The sequence below is a fragment of the Aricia agestis genome, chromosome 1 (genome assembly GCF_905147365.1).
Source record: "Aricia agestis chromosome 1, ilAriAges1.1, whole genome shotgun sequence".
NCBI classification, from domain to species: domain Eukaryota; kingdom Metazoa; phylum Arthropoda; class Insecta; order Lepidoptera; family Lycaenidae; genus Aricia; species Aricia agestis.
In genome coordinates, this window is record NC_056406.1 from 21,598,076 (window position 1) to 21,617,037 (window position 18,962).

Genomic DNA, 18,962 nt, shown 5'->3' on the forward strand with positions numbered 1-18,962 from the left:
AAAAAAACACCCTGTATTATTGCATCAATTTATAGTGTTGCTGGTAAGGAATCATTTCTAGAAAGTAATCGTATATGACAAATTTAAGGAAACTGTTATATTTTAGTATATTCTTTCATAATTTAAAGAAATGTATAAGAAAACAATAAAACCTTAAAAATCTAACCTTTCCTGGATTTTATTGTATATCACTTTGGAGAAATGTTTTATAATTAGCAATACTAGCGAATGGCGCAATAATACAGGATGTTTTATTTTTTCCGAAAATGAAAAAAATAACAGCCTGTATTATTGAATTAATTTGTAGTGTTGCTAGTAAGGAATAATTTCTCAAAAGTAATCATATATGGCAAACTGAAGGAAATTTTTGTTTGCCTGATTTTTTCGTTAATTATCACTCTGGATAAATCACTCTGGATAAATTGTTTATAATTAGCAATACCTTCGCATGGTACAATAATAAAGGATGTTTTTTTTTCTTTCGATAGTGTTGCTTATTATAAACAATTTTTCCAAAATAACAATGTACGGTAAAATCCAGGAAAGGTTAGATTTTTAAGGTTTTATTGTTTTTCCATACATTTTTTCAAAATAAGAAACAATATACTAAAATATAACATTTTCCTTAAGTTTGTCATATACGATTACTTTCCAGAAATGATTCCTTACCAGCAACACTATAAATTGATGCAACAATACAGGATGTTTTTTTGGGATTTTTTCTTACCATCTACCCTCATTAACTTTTTTCTCCCATGGTTTAGAGACTTTTCGTCATACAATAAAATGTTCAACTTTTCAAGACCTTTCATTTGGTATATGTCTCAACGAGCAACATTGGTGGGTACGAAATGCCCCTTCTTCTTTTATTATTAATTATTAAAGTATAATTAAAGCTGAGTATTTTGTGTACATTTGAAGTGCCTACCTGTTGTCATCGTTGATACCGAGCAAAAAATGTTTGAAAAATCATGTTTGTTATATGGGAGCCCCCTTAAATATTTATTTTGTTTTTAGTATTTGTTGTTATAGCGCGAGCGGCAACAGAAATACATAATCTATGAAAAGAACTAGCTTTCAAGCAGAGTATGACCGTTCTTGAGTTACAGCCTGGAGACAGACAGACAGACATAGAAGTCTCAGTAATAGGGTCCCATTTCTACCCTTTGGGTACGGAACCCTTAAAATGCCTTGCGAGGGTCCTGCAAGGGCGTCGCAAGGGCGAGGCCCCGTGCGAACGCTCTGTTCGCCAGCCCCTAGGGCCGCCACTGATCTTAGTTGCTATAAATTATTATTTTTAGAGAAAATGTCTCTAAAAATATGAATCACACAGATAAGTTTTCTTTGCTTTACTGAGTACCTTCATTACTCATAAACCGAAATGTTTTATTTTTATCTGCAAACAACACAGTTATTTGGATTTAATGTTTCAACTTTAAATATTATTTAGCCATTTAACGTAGGGAAACATAGGGAAAAATTGATCTGTCTCTCTAATTTCCCTCGCATTTCAAATAAGAATATATTATATCTGAAGATTCTTAGTTATAATTTTATTTCATGGCAAATCTATTGCCCGCACATTGATGATTAAACTTCAATTTAATGAAGAGTTTGACATAATTATAATGTATGGGGATTATGTCAAAATATTCATTTAATTATTACAATAATTAAATTGTTAAAATTCATCTCTGAGTGCAGCAGTATGACCTCAATAATGAGAAAAAAACAAATATATAATTAATAAGATATACAGGGTGCAATTGAACCTACCTGCCAAATTTTTTTTGGGGCTTAGGTATTATTAGGTGAGTCCATTAAACCAAAAAAAAATAGGGTGTTAATTTTTTTACAATAACATATGAAGTGACCATTGTGCATCGATTTTTTTTCCCAAAAAAAAATCGATGCACAATGGTCACTTCATAAGTTCATAATAATTACGATATTGCGACCGCTACTTCATCGCGCCATCCAATCGGAAGACCGGTTATGCGTAGGGGTAAAGCGGGGGTGACGCGCGGGGTGGGAGGCGGAAGGCCCGCCGCGCCGGTCGCCGGCGACCGTTTAGTACCACGCGCGTAGTTGAATAGCTAACACGTAATTATTTTGTTTGTCACGGCCCCCCCGGCCCTCGCGCTTTAATTAGTGTCTGTTACAATGTACACTAACCACGATCGAGTGTTATGAAATGTGGAGGCATAGGTGGAGGTGCTACATTTTGAGTGGCGAAAGTTTCCGCGGGACTCAGAGACTGTACGAGCAAGAAAGCCTTCCTCGTCTTCGTAACAGCTGATTGATGATTCTCGAATGCAGCAGCTGTACCCTGAATCTAAATCGCAAAACAATCAAAGACTCGGATTATGGACAGTTCGCACTTCGCAACACCTGCACACGCCTAGCCAGCCTCGAAGACATGCCTCTGACGAGGTTAAAAGTGACAAAGTTGTGCTTAACAAACTTTTAAAGTCTTAAAGACAATGTGCAAATACTGCAATCCGTTTTGCTCTAAGCAGAGTCTAGCGGCTAGACTCCGCTTAGAGCAAAACGGATTGCAGTTTGAACTATGTTAAGTGTAGACAAGATGGAAGTAAATAAGATTTAGAGGTGGGTTGTTTTGATTTTTAATTAGTTGTAGTGTGTACATAAGTTAATTGAATTTTATAAATACGCCTAAATGCAAAGGATGTGGTTAAGATTTATTATCTAAAGTGCTTATTTTTCGTAATTAAAAAGTTGTAATTTTCCATTCTTTTGATGTGTATCAATTAATTTTATTCAAAACATACCTGTCTACGTCCTTTACATTTGACGGTCCTAAGTCCGTCAAAGTATGAAGGGAAAATTCACAACTTATGATAATAACAAGCATTCTTGTTATTATCATATGACGATGACGGATTAGCCCTTAATAAAATTAAGGGCTAATCCGTCACTGCGTCACACATCCGTCCTATGGCATCACGTCTGAGGAGGCACCAGAAGAGTAAAGGTTCAAAGACCGATTCTAGTTGAGATACGGATAGGGGGGCCCACATGCATGGATTACTTAGGGCATCAAGTAGTCTTAATCCGTCACTGCAAGAATGTCAATGGAAGGGCGGGGCGGGGCGGGGCCGGGCCGCGCATGTGTCCATATTTTGTGGTAGGATAACTTTCGGAGGCTATTTCTCAAAATTTTAGTACTGAGCGTAAAATTTTTAACTAGGATCAATATATCCAAATTTGGCAGGAAGGTTAAATTGCACCCTGTATAATTGTATTGTTATATATAATAAGATATATAAAGCTTAGGCCAAACCTACGCGACCAGGCGACTGCGAAGCGGAGCGTCAAGTTGTCAAATGTGTGTTTTGTATACAAAAAACACATTTGACAACTTGACGCAACTTGACACTCCGTCACTGACGCGTAGGTTCGTTCTAAGCTTAAATGATGAGGTTTACCGTCTCCATCTTAGTATCTAATTACTTGACAAGAAATGATTCAATAGCTACACTCATGCCTGTTTTCACCAACGGTCTCCTAACGCTAAGTGTTCCCTAGCGATCTTTCCGCGTGAAACATCTCTTAAAACAAACACATTTAAAAAAAGTAATGTTTTGCAAAAGTTCTTACGCCCTAAGAACGAACGTGACACACAAAAATTCGTGAAATCTTGAAGGATATGTGCCTTTAATGGCCGCTAGGGGACCACTTAGCGTTAGGAGGCGGTTGGTGAAAACAGGCATCAGAGATTTAATGATTACATAATAAGCTACATACAGCTGCACTACAAGACATTAATACTGGGGCCCAATTCTCAGGATGTGAGAAAAGTTCATCTTCAAATAAAATATCGAATTATGAAATTTTTACGAACGTTACATAGTTTGTGTATTCTCAAAGCTTCACACTAATGTGAAGCTTTGAGTATACAAATCTACTAATCTAAATTAGAAATATTTCGTGAAAAGGTTGCTTGAGTCGAACGAGTGCTAGGAACCGGTAGATGTCTGAATTTGCACACAAATTTACCCTCCTATTAGTAGATATGATACCCGCCTACAAGTAGTAGATGTCAAATAAATAATTTTTCATACTTTATTTATAACTAGCTATTTGACCGAGCTTTGCTCGGTATTCGATAAAACACGAATAAAATGTCATTTTCTAAAAATGATTCCTAGCTAGATCGATTTATCGCCCCGGAAACCCCCTATATACTAAATTTCATGAAAATCGTTGGAGCCAATTCCGAGATTCCAATTATAAAATATATACAATAATTGCTCGTTTAAAGATATAAGATTTATAATAAGTATACAATACAATAATTATGTATTATAATTTTTAATTAAAACTAATTGTGTTTATTTTGAGATATTTATAGGTTAATGTGTTTAAAAGAATTTATAATTTCGTTAAGTAGACCAGCGGTCCCAACCTTTATTTCATACGGGCCACAAACATGTTTTGGTCTTGGTGTAACAAAGATTTTTAAGGTGAAAATATAAAATTCTTCAAAATTATCGATTTAAAAGTGGTAAAAATTTACGACAACTTTTCACTATTTTACCGATGGGAGTTAATTTCAAAATAGTTTAACAGCATGCGGGTCACAGTCCACAGATAAAGCGGGTTGGGGATAACTGAATTAGACCCAGTTTCATCAAGCAATGTTAAATAAATAATGCCTTGTTAAATCAGTAATTGGCCTGTTAGAGCTATCGAGCGTTCCACCATGCCCTAATGTCATGTTAAATCACCTAACACGGTGTTAAATGTAATTCCTGCTGTGGAGGTCCGTTAAATATTTAATAGGCTGTTATATGAGTCAAAATAACAACTTTCAAAGACAATAATATGCAATATAAATAAAAGAATCTGTTTTGACTTTTGAGTATTTCCGCCATGTTTCCGCTACGTCCTTATTATTAATTATTTTCATAGTTATGAATAATTATTTATTTTCACTTTGTCAAAAATTCTGCCCTCGGATTTTCCTTGATATTGCAAATATGTTAACTTGTATCAAAATTACCAAACCGAAATATGTCAATAAAAGTTTGTATTATGATTCATGTTTTCAGCTTTGACAGATAATATTTATTAACCTGGTAAATTAAGAACTATTATAGCGTAACAAATGTATGCGATCAGTGATATTTTAATTTGGTCGCATTATCTACTATTATACTAACAAGGAAGAAAGTGACACATTGCAGCAAACATGTCGTATTAATCTTGTACATTGCAATTTCGTCGCCTTATAACAAGAATGAACGAATTGATAGTTGTTCACTCGTTGTTCACTTAACATTGCATTTACTAATCCGCTGTTAAATTTTTACTGTGGGACATAAGTATTTTAACAGTCTGTTTAATTTTCCAAGGTCCGTTAAGTAATGCCTTGTTAGGATTTAACAAACAGAGGTAGGTGAAATTGGGTTTTAGACTATTAAAATTTCATCAACACTTTTGTACTAAAAATATGTATGTATAAGTTTTTGGATTATTACGTTTATAACACATTTTTATACAATTAATTATTTTGTAAGCTATAGTTACTATACTGTACTCGGCGAAACATGGCGATAGCGGTCATTGACTCCCTGTACAAAAACTTGTCATTTTCTATACAAAGCCGCGATTGACAACATCTGACACTACATTGTCAATTGCGGTTTATAAAACTAAACGATTTATAAAATTGCGGTTTTTACAAAGGCCTGAGCGAGCGAGATGTCACTATTGGTGCCTTCTCACGGCGCGTATTATCGCAAGCCGCGCCGCGCCCGCTCGAGCCACGCGCCGTGTGAAGGGGTGGCTCGAGCAGGCGCGTTTAATGTCACGTGCCAGCTCGAGCCACGCGCCCTAAGGAAGTGGTGGCGTGGTTGCGTTCTCACGGCGCGTGCTACCACGAGCCGCGCCGCGCCCGCTTGAGCCACGCGCCGTGTGAAGGGGTGGCGCGGCGCGGCTCGTGCAGGCGCGCCCCGATCCGATTAAAGTCGGTAACTTCAAAGGCGCGGCTTGAGCAAACAGGCGAGCACGAGCCGCCCCTTCTCACGGCGCGTGATATCACAAGCCGCGCCACGCCGACAAAAATTCAAGTAAAATGAAACTTTATTAACACGATAATAGATATCATTTTGCTCTAAGTCACTTCGTTAAATAAATAAATTTTAATGAAATGCAACTTTATTCACTAGGCAACTAGGTTGCATTTCAGTCTATGCCGCTAATTTTATTAAATTAAATGTAATTCATTTATTCGATAACACTTTTGACGGCTCGACCGGAGAAATACCACGTCCTCACAGAAAACCGGCGGCAGAGGCCCAATCCCCTACCCTTTTCCCTTCCCTACCCTCCCCTATTCCCTTCCGTACCCTCCCCTATTGGCTTTTCCCTTCCCTACCCTCCCCTATCATCCCTTAAAAGGCCGGCAACGCACCTGCAGCTCTTCAGATGCTGCGAGTGTCCATGGGCGATGGAAGTTGCTTTTTTTAATTAAAAAAAAAACAGATGCCGCTGCTTGGCGGCTACATCGCGCTATAGCTAGCACGAAGATTTTTATTATAGGTGATTAACTAATATGAAACTATTTTCACTTACACTTATTCTTGGTGTTGTAGAATTATCACGCCAGAGGGATTTAAGTCCCAGGGTAGGATACCCTCCTAGGGTATCCTACCCTGGGACTTAAATCGCTGGGACTAAATTCCTATGGCGTGTATTGGTCCTCAAATACTGGTGGCAGTTCATTCCTGAGTTTTACAGTGCATGGCAGGATGTTACGCAAAAAACGCACGGTGGAAGACTGCCACTCACCAAGGTGATGAGGATTGATGATGGTATGTTTTTCGCGTGGAATGATGACGAAAGCTTGCAAGATGTACGATTCCGATTAATAATAATTGCTCAAAACCTTCCCAGTTCCCTGTGATGCTATCTATCTATATGATATCTATTTTCGTATTATTAAAGTTTCATTTACTTGAATGTTTGTCAGCGTGGCGCGGCTTGTGATATAACGCGCCGTGAGAAGGGGTGGCTCCAGCTCGTCTGTGGCTCGTGCTCGCTCGTAATAGCTGGTTCGGCGCGGCGCGGCTTGTGATATCACACGCCGTGAGAAGCCAGCCTATCAGTAACACTGCATGGTAAAACTCATGTGTGATACATAAGACCAAAACTCTTTTTTTGACGTCCAGTCGGCACTTATCGGCACGTTGACAATTTAATCTCATAGAATTCATGTTCAATCATGCTTGTGTTACGTTTACACATATTTTTACACACAGATGTAAACCAATTTCGGTTTCGTTTGACAGCTTGAGATTGTTGCTCTATTCCGCTAGGTATATTAACTTTATGGTTTATATAGAAAATGACAAGTTTTTGACAAGGAGTCAATGACCGCTACCGCCATGTTTCGCCGAGTACAGTATAGAATAAGAATAAGAACATTTATTTGCAAAAACATGTTATTGACAATAAGATAGTACAATATGAAATGGCGCTCATGTTTTGTTAGATACAACTCGACATGCAAATATTTTTAATGAAACTTAAATTTAATTTTGTTTTTTCTCTATATTACAAAATTAAGTTTAAATACATTGGTAGTAAAAATAAAGACGAAATAGAACTCAACATAATGTCTACCCAGTCTAGGAACAAATCGACAGTTTGATTGGTAATTGTTCTATTGGTGCCCCAGAATACAAGTTTTATGGATCATTCGAACTTGCCAGTAGAAATGAATAGTCACGAGATATAATTTTACGAGGAAAAATGTTCACATCCTGAGAATTGGACCCCTGGGCATCTTCTCTGGGTATGTCTCTCCCTGTGGCAGTAAGGGAAATTTTTCACATAAAGTCCCATTGTCTGCCAGTCATAATTTTATAACATAATAAGTTATCATTCACAATTAAATTCTCAAGTATAGCTGTAACAAGACCTGGGGCCAGTGACAGATTTGCATGACCAAGTCCCTCCCAACCGAAACTTCGTAAAATGAATAAGGGACTTATACTATGAATACTAGCGACCGTCAGCTGCAACTCCGTTGGTGGGGTGGCCAGTGGCAGCCTCCCAAAGATGAAGAAAAAAAAATTTCAGTCATTTGAAAATTTATCAGAGTATTATTAAAATACTCTACTAAGCAATTAAAAAAATCAGCTAGCTGTAAGTCAGTGGAAAAGTCATCAGCTGATGAGTTTTAGTAGGTATAGATGCTGTTGCATTACACTTTTCAAGGTACCAGCTGACAAACTTTCCACTGAGATACAGCAAGCTAACATTAATTTTCATTCATGGTAGCATATAAACGATCACCGGGTAAATTTTTAGCTGAGAGGAAAGCATTGAAAATATTTTTTTTTTTTCATATTCAAGGAGCCAGATGACATATATCCACCGTGTTATGGTCAGCCTACTATGTTTTTCTTTCAAAATACTACATAAACTATACTCTGATAAATTTTCAAATGAGGAAATGACTGAAATTTTTTTTTTATGGGTGGGAGGCTGCCACTGCCCAGTGCCCACCCCACCCACAGAGTCGCAACTGGTGGTCGCTAGTATTCATAGTATAAGTCTCTAATGCATTGCACAAAGTTTCGCCCGGGAGGAAACTGACCACTGACCAAAAATTTACCTGGCTCCCGGGCCACACATTCTTTGAGGTTTACTGATCACATAAGGAACTACTTAATGAAGGTTCTTTACAAATTCCAGCTGTTTTCTGTGAGTCTGCATTATTTAACTACATAAAATCAAATCAATAAATAGTTTGACAGTAAGGTTTGCAAAGCATACATTATAAATTCTAGTCCTGAAAGCCAACTGAATTGTATGACAACTTTAATTGGCTGTCGATTTCGGTAATACACAATTAAACAAAACCAGAAAATACAATACGATTTTTTTATCCCATTTTATACTTCTTGTCGGCTGACGATGTAGCTTGTAAAACCAAGGGGAAAAGCTATACGCTTATGGATTTTAGCACAACATATAGCGCAATAACTTCTCCCTTTTAGTTAAACAGCCAATTGATTCCTCTTCTCGGTATTGTAGTAAAAATAAGGGAAAAAAGAAATACTATGTACTAATAACAATAAAAATTACTGCAAAATAAATACTTATCATTTAATAGAATAAAATAAAGGCTTCTCGTATTAATACTTAAGCAACAAACTAATATCCGTGTAAAAGAAAATATTTGTAGTAATATTATTTCATAACAAGTTCAACTCACCTTAAAACGCCACACAACACGATTGATCACAAAATGGATACCATATTTCAAGAAGGTGAACTCTAGCCGAAGTCCGTAAGAATCTCGTATCTATATGTAAAAAATTAAGTAAATGTCCGCAGTACTACGATTATAACATCAGTTTTCAGATTCGATACAAAGATAAAGCAACTATAACACATTTAACTTTTATCTTAGAAAGCGGCTAATACACTCCTTGATCCGTCCATTTTGTTTCCCAGGATGTTCCCAGCCAGTGTTGCCAGCTGATGGTCTCGGCAGTGTTGCCAACTATTCAAAACGTTTTCCCCCTAAAGCAACTTCAAAACCCTCTAAATTTCAACAAAAACTCCCCAAAAAATCAAAATATTTAAAATTTCTTGCGGTATGTTCTACTAAGCGCTCAAAACGCTGAAATACACCTTCAACAGGCCAAACAAAGAAACAGGCCGGCAGTTTTTAAATACTTCAATCTTTCTTTTTTTCATTACAAACAATGACAACCAATATAATAATCTGTCAGCCTACTGTCAGCTAGTACGACTCAAAAGACTATAGCGACATGTACTTTGTGCGGCAGTTCCATCTTAAAGGTGGCTTTGGGATCTATGCCGAAAGCGACCGCGACCGGTAAAAAATCAAATAAAATGTTACTTTATGACATATAATATAGGTATCATTTTCTACTGACATTTACGGTCGCTCGCGGCAAAGTTCGGAGCCACTTTAAGGTTGTTATTAAGAAATATTCCATTCTTCAAAATTTTTATCCCAAAAATATCCCCAAAATATTTTACCCCCTAAAAAACCCACTAAATTTATTTTTTCCTACTAAATTTAGTGGAAAATCCCCATAGTTGGCAACACTGGGTCTCGGCGACGTACCCCTGAACTAATTTGATTTCCCCCCAGAAATCCCCTAGAATTTATTTTTTCTTGTAATATTCAATAAAAATATATTTCTAAACTTTATTATTGCTGTATTTTGTTACTAATGGCTAAATTTATTCATAATTTCAACATCTCGAATCTCAACCTCGATTATTTGTTGTGGCGCTCAAGTAATTTAAATTTTAAAGATGTTTAAAGAACATTATTAAAAAAACATTAGGAACGTGATATATGTCAAAAAAACTGTATTTGACGCTTTTTTAATTTCCCCTATAAAATGCCCCAAATATTTTTCCCCCTATCTTGGTTGAAAACCCCCTAAATCTAGGGGAAAATCCCCTGATCTGGCAACAAATTCCAGCGGCAATCAGTGTTACCACTTACCAACTTCTTAGAGTGTTTTCACATCATCCGATCCGATATCGGTGTCGGACGCCGATCCGATATCCCGATAAGTAAAAATATGTATTCAGAACCGAAATCCGATATCGGGCCGGACAATATGAAAGACAGACTACATATATTTGGCCCCTCTTCAAGATGGGCCAGCGCTGGGCGATCGAATGGCGCATGCGATGGCTATGCAATGGTCGCAACGCCTCTACATTATGGCCGTGTTCAGTTGTGATCTAAACGTCGTTCAAGATGGACGTGTAAGCATTAGCCATTGCGGCAATGCAAAACTAGCTGTTGCCCGCGACTTCGTCCGCGTGGACTTTAGTTTATAGTTGTTCCCGTACCTCGATTGAGTCGTTTACGCGCAAATCAGAAAAGTATATCGTGTGGGAACCGCACATTTTTCCGGGACAAAAAACATTCCTTGTCCCAGATTCAAATTAGTATCTCCTATCTCCATGCCAAATTTCATCAAAATAGATTGAATAGTTTAGGCGAGAATCATAAAAGTTTATTGTGCGAGAACCGTATATTTTCCGGGATAAAAAGTATCCCTTGTCCTTTCCCGAGACTGAAAGTATTGCCATACCAAATTTCATCAAAATATATTGAATAGTTAAGGCAATAAATATAAAAGTTTATTGTGCGGGAACCGTACATTTTCCGGGATAAAATTAGTATTCCTTGTCCATTCCCGAGACTCAAAGTATCTCCATACCAAATTCCATCAAAATAGTTTACGGACAAATCATAAAAGTATATTGTGCAGTAACCGTACATTTTTCCAGCACAAAATGTATCCTATGTTCTTTTTCGGGACCCAAAGTATCTTTATACCAAATTTCAGCAAAATGGGTCCAGCCGTTTACGCGTCATGTCGTGACCACGCGAAATATAACGTTCCGCCGTCCGCGCAGCTTCGCCCGCGTAAATTAGATATTTCACAGACAAATTAGTCCCCATAAATAGCCTATGATCCTTCACGTGGTCTACTTCTTATCTGTGCCAAATAACAGAAAAATTGCTCCAGTAGTTTGTGAGATAAGCCCTTTCATATAATTTCCCCCGTTTTTTCCACATTTTCCTCTATTTCTTCGCTCCTTTTAATTTTAGCGTAATAAAATATAGCCTACAGCCTTCCTCGATCAATGGGCTATCCAACAGTGAAAAAAAATTTCAAATCAGACCAGTAGTTCCTGAGATTAGCGCGTTCAAACAAACAAACAAACTCTGCAGAATTATAATATTAGTATAGACTATAGATGCATTTTTATAAGATTAAACATTCGCATCGTCTTCTTCCATTTCTTCATCTTTATACATAGACTAGCTGTTGCCCGCGACTTCGTCCGCGTGGACTTCAGTTTATAGCGCGCGATGTCAACGAAATTGGTGTCAAAAGCTTTTATAAAAAAACTCTGGTACCCCTTAAATCAATACAGCTGTGTTTTACAGGGAGTCGTTTTCTATCCTAATTCGGCTCCGGTGGAATGAAGTACTTTGTGAAATTAATAATAAGCAATGTACATAAAGTAAATCATATATTGGTTTTCTTTAGACGATCAACCGAACACTTAAAACTGACAAGGTGTCAAATATCAAAAACATAGGAAATAAACATCTTCTAAAATCTGAACGGCCAACACCATCTTACACTAAAGAGGTTTACCTCAACACCTTCTCTAGATGTGCTGGCCAAGACAGTTCGCCAGATGTTTAAACCGAGTCCTAGCAAGAGGCTTTGTAAAAATATCTGCCAGCTGCAGCTCAGTGCTGATCCTCTTCACAGTTATAGTTCCATTCGCCACTAGCTCTCGTACAAAAAAGTGCCGAATGCGTATGTGCTTTGTCCTTCTGTGAAACTCAGGGTTCTCAGCAAGACGCACAGCTGCCTCGTTGTCTACATACAGTACAGGTAGGCCTTCCGTCTTTACCAAACTACCAATAAGACGAGTTAGCCAAATGCTTTCTCTTGCAGCTTCACTGGCAGCGACTATCTCGGCTTCTGTGGTAGATATTGCAACACTTTGTTGCCTCTGGCTGAGCCACGATACTGCTCCACCAGCATATAGGCATAGAACTCCAGAAGTAGATCTTCCTGTCGCAATATCTCCGCCGTGGTCGGCGTCACTATAACATTCTATGTTACCCCTTTTAAAATTCCTTTTATAAAGTATTCCCAAATCGGGTGCATACTGCAGATAGCGTAGAATGCGCTTCAACCTTACGCAGTCTGTTGGAGTGGGATTTTCTAGTTTTCTGGAGACCACACTCACAGCGTATGCGATATCGGGTCTAGTGCCAACCATCAGATATGCGAGTGCACCAACCACTTGCCTGTAGTTCCTGATAAAAAAGTCGTCGTCCTTCTCTGGTTTCTGAACTACTTCTTCTTTAACAATCGGAGTGGATACCGGCCTGCATTCTTGCATTCCAAACCGTTTCAAAATTTTCTTAACATAAGCTGTCTGGTGGATTCTTATATCACCACCTTCTCTGGTTTCTATCTCTATTCCCAGGAAATACAAGATTGCCTTCGTTGTAATTTTGAACCTCTCTTTTAGTTTTTCAAGGAACTTCTCAATTACACCTTCACTTGTACCAGCGACCAGCCCGTCATCGACATAGAGAGCCACTATCAGCTTTTCGTATCCAATATCTCTTTTGAAGAGGCATGGATCTGCCTCACTGACTTCAAAGCCAATTTCCTTGAAGAAATCCAGAATAGTCCTGTTCCAACAACGAGGAGCTTGCTTCAGACCGTATAAACTTTTCTTTAGCAGGCAGACTCGACCCGTCCCGTCATCATACCCTTCTGGCTGCTTCATATATATTTCTTCGTCTGATAGAGATCCGTAAAGAAAAGCTGTTGAAACATCGAACTGACTTAGTTTCATGCCTTCACTAGCTGCAATACTCAATACGGCTCGGACTGTTGCCATCTTGGCTACAGGGCTAAAAGTCTGGTCGTAGTCTTCTCCCTTTCTTTGTCGAAAGCCTTTTACTACTAGTCGAGCTTTGTACTTGTTGACTGTACCATCAGGGTTTTGCTTTACCTTATAAACCCATTTGCATGGAATAGCTTTCCGATTCTTGGGTAACCTGTCTAGAATCCATGTCTTATTCTCTTTCAGGGATTCAATCTCGCTTTCCATAGCTTTGATCCACAACTCCTTATCAGGGCAGGCTATTGCTTCCTTGTACGTGTTAGGCTCTACATAGGAATCTGTACCGACATATGATACGAAATCATTGAATTTACCAGGGCGTCTGAGCAGAGAGCGGTCTTTTAAGAGCATCTCATGTCTTGCTAACTGCTCAATGATCTCCCCTTCATTTTCATCATTGACTCGTTCTTCATCTCTTTCCTCATTCTCCCCCCCTAATTCAATAGATTCATCTTCATCTGGCATCTCTGGAAGTACATTTCCTAATTCTACCTCATCACTGGCAACAGGGGCTTCAACAGCGTCTTGGCTTTCTTCCTGGGCTATGTCTCTGTGCCTCTCAACCAGTACGTCCTCATTCACATCAGTATTAAAGGTAGATTTCCTTCTAACATATAAAGGAACTTCCAGGTCAGTCAAATCTTTCTCCACTTGTGAACCATCCGAGTCAATTTTTGATTCTATGGGTCTTTCATCGAATGTGACATCTCGAGATCGTACCAGAGAGTTTGATTCCTTGTTCCAAAGTCTGTACCCATCGTCGTTGTCATAGCCAATAAAGATGCACTTTTGTGCCTTCTTCTGCATTTTCTTCCTTTTTTGTTTGGGAATATGCACGTAGCACGTAGAACCGACGATCCTCAAATGTTTAATTTGTGGTTTCTTACCAAACCACAGCTCGAATGGGGATTTATCTTCCACAGAAGTTGGGCCTGTTCTGTTCAAAATGTAAACCGCAGTCTTCACCAACTCAGCCCATAAAACTTGAGGAAGTTCTTCATGTGCATACATCATTGCTCTAACCATTTCCACGATTGTGCGGTTTTCCCTTTCACTAATGCCATTCTGTTCAGGCGTGTAAGGCATAACCAACCGTTGGTGTATTCCGTACTTGTCCAATTCTTTACGTACTTTTTCATTATCGAATTCGCCTCCGTTATCACTCAGAAATTCCTTAATTCGGTGACCTGCTGCCTTCGCATCTGCTAACATCAGACTTAGTAATTCAGGTACTTCCGATTTATTTTTCATGATGTACACGTAACGGTACTTGGAGAATTCGTCTTTGAATAAAACGAAATACCGAGACTTCGAACAACTTGGTGGGAATGGACCACATACATCAGAGTGAATGCGTTCTCCTGGACTGACAGCTTTTTCTCGGACACCAAACTTCTTCCTATGTGTCTTTCCAAAAATGCATCCTTCGCATAGACTCCCACTGTCCTTTGCCTTTACATCAAGTTCTCGTTCTATTACTCGCTTCACATGGCGTTTGTCCTGATGACCCATACGTTCGTGGTAAAGCTGTAACGTGTCAATTGCATTCAACATCACCATTTTCTTGGGTTGAATCGGTTTACAGTTCAGTTTGTACAAACCGCCATGTTTTTGTCTACTTCCAGTCACGCACAATTCTCCTTTAATGCTAAATGAGCAAGTAGTGCCTTGTGACGTAAACAAACTTTCCGTGTTTATATCATGTGCTGAGAGCACCGAAAAAAGATTCTTCGTGACTTTCGGAACTAGCCACACGTCATTCATTAAGAATGTTCTTTTCTTTGTCTGCATAAGAATCGAACCCTTTCCTAGCGCATCTACCACTTTCCCATCAGCAGTGGTTACCATGTGTGGTTCTTGGAAACGCTCGAAATCCTGGAACCAGTCACTTCTCATTGTAACGTGATGTGTGGCGCCATTGTCAACGTACCACTCATCCCGATCCGTGTTACAATCAATGACGTTGACCAGCACAGCCATCATGTTGGTCATTTCTGCTTTTCCGCGCCGTTCCTTTTTAGGGCAGTCCTTCTTGAAGTGCCCAACTTCACCACAACCATGACACTTAAACGCTTTGGGTTTTTTCTTTATAGACCTTCTCGTACGGTGAAAAACCAAAGCTTCACCAGTGGATCTTGACACGCATCCAGTATCTTCCTTGGAGGTTGTCGTCAAGGCCCTTTCATGGGCACAAAGTTGACTGGTCAGATTGTCTATAGTTCTGTCCTTCTTTGACATCATTAACCAACTCGACTTGAAGGAAAAATATCCTTCCAGCAATGTATCCAAAATCTTGCATATAAGTAGTATTTCTGGCAGCTCCTTCCCATCATCAGCCTTAACTAGCTCTTGATTTAGATTATGCCACAAATTCTTCGCTTTGGATACATGAGTCGCAATGTCGTCTGAGATGTCCATCTTTAACTGAAATAGGCTCGTACAGGCGTGATACAGACGGTCATCGTTCACGCCGTCATATAGTCGATGTAGTTCATCCCAGACATCACTTGGACTTGAAAACCTGATCACCTTATCTAATGCTTCATCGGAAATATTGTTCGTAATCAATAAAAGAGCCGTACTTTCTACTTTCAAGTACTCTCCTAAATTCTTCTTGTATTCGGCCATTGCCGCTGCAGCAGTAGCATCGCCACTGTTGATTGCTGGCTTCTCTGGCTTACTAACTTTACGATTCACAATATCGATAAGCCCATCCATACCTCTCAGTAGTGCAGTCATCCTGTATCGCCACTGCACCCAGTTAGTACCATCCAACTTTGAGATTTGCATTTTACTTAATTCCATAATGAATATTTTTAGTACTTCTTACGTTCTGGGCACATAACCTTTTACAGGGAGTCGTTTTCTATCCTAATTCGGCTCCGGTGGAATGAAGTACTTTGTGAAATTAATAATAAGCAATGTACATAAAGTAAATCATATATTGGTTTTCTTTAGACGATCAACCGAACACTTAAAACTGACAAGGTGTCAAATATCAAAAACATAGGAAATAAACATCTTCTAAAATCTGAACGGCCAACACCATCTTACACTAAAGAGGTTTACCTCAACACTGTGCAGTGTGCACACAATAAGTATTTCATTTTTTTATATTAAACTTTATATTTTAAAGCTTATTTAGCCCTCCAATTACACAACTTTACCCATAAACTATTTATCATTGATAGATTTAAGGTTACGTCACTGCACAGATAAAGTACTGAGTTATTTAATACCGTAGAATAGATATAACAATCGAAAAAAATCGAAACTTAAATGTAAGATGATACCACGTCTTATAGAAAGACTTTTGAACAAGCGTCAGCGCGATGTAGAAGACGCACGGCGCCATCTATTATGAATTGTTGGAACTAACTTAATTTGAACAAATTTACGCATTTGCACCCCCTTACAACCCTTTTTTCCAGTAAAAAAGTAGCCTATGTCCTTTCTCAGGCTTTAGACTATCTGTATACAAAATTTCATTACAATCGGTTCGGAAGTTTTGGCGTTTGGCGTGAAAGCGAGACTGACAGACAGACAGACAGACAGAGATACTTTTGGCGTTTGGCGTGAAAGCGAGACTGACAGACAGACAGACAGAGATACTTTCGCATTTATAATATTAGTATAGATTATGTGCACACTGCATAGCTGTTTTTGGGTATTTTGATTAATTAAGGGCCGCGCTACACCGGAATGGAGCTGCCATGCGAGGCAAGCACTTTCAGCGCTGCCATTCCAGTGTAGCGCGGCCCTAAGAGGGGTACCACTTACCAGGGTTTTAAAAAGTTTTTAAATTTGACACAAATTTTGTTGACACCGCGCACTATAAACTAAAGTCCACGCAGACGATGTCGCGGGCAACAGCTAGTTATGAATAAAAACAATATTATATAGTAAAGTAGGTATGATTAGTTCTGTTACAATAATAAAATAAAAAATAAAACGCCATCTGTTTTCATATATTAGAATTAAAATGTTGATTGCATTGATATATTTTCTGGATGAAATATAGGCCAACACGGTACACTCGAACTCCTTTATTTTAGAGCGCCTTCTGTTGTCAACTTGTCACATATATTAGAAATGCAGTAGGAGTTCTATAAGATAAGATAGATTGATTATTATTATACCAAGTGATTATATTATTAAACATAATATTCTAACGTATTAAAAACTATAAACAAAAACATACTAACTAATAAGTATGATTAGTTCTATGTTACAATAAAGTAAAAAATAAAACGTCATCTGTTGAATCGTATTAGAACTAAAATGTTCATTGCATCGATATATTTCTGGATTTTTTATAATATTATACATAAAATATGTTTAAGATTTTTGAAATTTTATTTTAATACACATCCAAGACCCAGGAACATTGAAAACTTTTTGTTCCGCCTGCGGGACTCGAACCCAGGACCCCCGGGATGAGCGCTGGCCACGCGCAATGCGAATTCATTTTCATCGATATTTTCATGGAAATAAGATATTTTCCCACATCAAAATGTAGCCTATGTCCTTTCTCAGACTCTAGAATAACTGTATACAAAATTTCATTGCAATCGGTTCAGTAGTTTTGGCGTGAAAGCAAGACAGACAGACAGACAGACAGACAGACAGAGATACTTTCGCATTTATAATATTAGTATGGATTTGTTCATGCGATTCGAAATTTATTTTGTAGGTTTGAAGGAAAATTTGCAATCACTATGCTCACCATTCATGCAACAAAGGTGCAACATGTTTGTTTATAAAATCGGCCAAGTGCGCGTCGGGCTCACTCACGAAGGGTTTCGTACCGTTACAGAGAGAAATCAGAAAGTACTTAGGCAAAAAATTGTGTTTTTTTATGGGATCAAATATTTATTTGAATAAAATTTTATTATTATTATTATTATTTTTTATTGAAAGAAGGGGGCAAATGAGCAAACGGGTTACCTGATGGAAAGCAACTTCCGTCGCCCATGGACACTCGCAGCATCAGAAGAGCTGCAGGTGCATTGCCGGCCTTTTAAGAGGGAATAGGGTAATAGGGGAGGGTAGGGATGGGAAGGGAAGGGAAAAGGGGAGGATAGGGAAGGGAATTGGGCCTCCAGTAAACTCACTCACTCGGCGAAACACAGCGCAAGCGCTGTTTCACGCCGGTTTTCTGTGAGAACATGGTATTTCTCCGGTCAAGCCAGCCCATTCGTGCCGAAGCATGGCTCTCCCACGTATAAATTATTAATAATTAAATTACAAATATAATTAAGAATTTTGTGAAAATTTAAACCCCCTTACTAATAAACGCTGTATAAGCTTTGAATAGTTACAGATAATACAGTGTTTTAAGGTTTAAGGTTTTAAGACATTTATTCTCATAAGAATTTACATAAATTCACTTACATGAGAAGTGTTTTGTCTTCTTCAATCTAATTAAAAATGTCACTTGTGTGACAGGAACAAAACACTGTATAATTATTCAAAGC

The 18,962-nt window shown here is 38.3% G+C and overlaps 1 protein-coding gene across 1 annotated transcript in view; it reads right to left on the reverse strand.

Moving 5' to 3' along the window:
* Positions 1-9,498, reverse strand: part of LOC121729600 (chromodomain-helicase-DNA-binding protein 7) — a 50,551-nt gene extending 41,053 nt beyond the window's left edge. Inside the window, exon 1 of the mRNA XM_042118162.1 lies at positions 9,251-9,498. The gene's annotated coding sequence lies outside the window, so the exon portion shown is untranslated. The remainder of the gene's footprint in view (positions 1-9,250) is intronic.
* Between the last annotated feature and the right edge of the window lie 9,464 nt (positions 9,499-18,962).